This window comes from Macrosteles quadrilineatus, unplaced genomic scaffold, assembly GCF_028750875.1.
Source record: "Macrosteles quadrilineatus isolate MER2022 unplaced genomic scaffold, UCM_ALF_1.0 Scaffold_4__1_contigs__length_99947679, whole genome shotgun sequence".
Taxonomy (NCBI): Eukaryota; Metazoa; Arthropoda; class Insecta; order Hemiptera; family Cicadellidae; genus Macrosteles; species Macrosteles quadrilineatus.
In genome coordinates, this window is record NW_026542597.1 from 15,143,599 (window position 1) to 15,145,601 (window position 2,003).

Here is a 2,003-nt window from a genome sequence, read left to right on the forward strand (position 1 = left end):
ATTCCAATTTACTCATGGTTCCTAGGATTTAAATAATGAAAGTATTAAAGCAGTTCTCTGAATATAAACTGTTCTTTTTATCTAGGTAGATGTTAGAGTAGAACAAAAATTAAATTGCTCGCAGAAATAATATTTTATGGGAGTAACATTCAGAACGAAATAAATAAAGGGTTTTATTCTCGCTACAGTATTATACTTTAAGTAGCCTGATAAGATAGCTAAACAAAAAAATGTTAGTAGGTACTTGTTTGAAGTAATCGTACTTAAACATCATAAACTCATTTGACCCGCAACTTGGTGCGTTTGTGTTCATAAAGTAAATGGAATTATGAATAAGGACATTAATCCATTTTTTTTTATTGAATCCTCTCTAAATGCTGGAGTGGTATCATAATATTTGTGGGATTATAATATTGTGCACGTACAAGTTAATGGAATGTTTCATTAAAAAGATAACTTATATCAATATTACTGTATCTAAAAATTAAATTCTAATAAGTTAACTGGAACTAATTTAAGTTCTCGTTCCGTTGGTAATCATCGGTATAAAACTGTTTATAAAGTTCCATAGTAGAATCTACAAAAGGTTTGAAAGGTAAATTTTATGTAAATTTAGAAGAGGGCATGAATTGTGTTTATGGAAAACAAAACCATATTTTATGTTATTTGAAGGATCATTATAGATATATCAATAAATGAAATATCAAAAGATAGATGTATACATTTTCTATCTCGTGGGAATATATATAACAATCTTTAAATAATATACTATGACATAAAATAAACTAAACTAAAAGTATTTATTGGATTTTTGTAAAAAAAACATTATATAATTTAAATTATTTTATTTATACATTTAAAGTAAATTTTCGATATGTATATCTCAATAGGATATTTTGTATGGATACCCGTTAAAATTAAAATAACATACAACAGAATTACATCACTTAATCAAAATGTCTCTCCTACTAGTCTTTAGCTTAAGTTTCTTATACTTATTGAAATGTTTACTATAGTAAAAATAGTTAATCAATCGTTCCATGTTTTTATTGTTAACTATGTATACAATAAAGACACGGTGTATTTATTCCTGAGATATATATTGAGATTTGTTTTGAAATATGTATTTTATATTATTGATAATATTGTAGCACAATAAAATTATTAGATCAGTGATTTGTGTAACAATATATAACGAAATTCGCATAAACTGTATGACAGGTGAAAACCATAGTATTTTCGTGATTATATGGAAGTAATTTTTATTCTGAATCCTGGTGTTAAGGAACTCTGGTTTATCACAACGACCGTGTGGCCTAACGGATAAGGCGTCGGACTTCGGATCCGAAGATTGCAGGTTCGAATCCTGTCACGGTCGGATAACTTTTATTTTACAATATTCTTTCTGATAGTAAACAAAATATTACTTATTTTAGAGGTTAACACGTGAAAGTAAGAAAGGTATAAACTGGTGAAGAAAAGGTTTGTTTTCCTACTATTCATTATACATTAAAATAGCCCATTTGGTTGGGCAGACAGTCCATTAGATCTAACGAGAGTATTAAATTAAAACAACATTTTATTTGTTAGTAATAATTTCTTGAAAATGAAAACACACGTCTGTATTAAAACTACATGAATACAGTTTTAAAATATATCGATGATGTGTTAAAAATCAGTGTAATAAGATATCAAGCATGCAAAAACTCGAGCGAGAAAAAAATATTAAATCAGCTGTTTATTAGTAAGTTAGGTTATAAAATTAAAATGGCTGCCATATTGAAACTAAATAGGCCTAACATGTTTAATGATTAATTTTCCAGAAATAGATTATGGCCCGATGAAGTTTTATACCAAAGTTTATAAATAATTCTTAGATAGCTTTTGAGATAAAAAAATATACAGGGTTGTCCATTCTAAAGTTTCTAATAGCATACTTTTTTATTTTACGCCTGACAGTAAACTATGCTCGGGGGACCCCCTCAATTTTTATGTTGCTATTA

The 2,003-nt window shown here is 27.5% G+C and overlaps 1 non-coding gene across 1 annotated transcript; it reads left to right on the plus strand.

Moving 5' to 3' along the window:
- The first annotated feature begins 1,305 nt into the window (after positions 1-1,305).
- Trnar-ucg (transfer RNA arginine (anticodon UCG)) lies at positions 1,306-1,378 on the plus strand. Its single transcript has one exon. It is a non-coding gene; the product is annotated as a tRNA-Arg (tRNA).
- The last annotated feature ends 625 nt before the right edge of the window (positions 1,379-2,003 follow it).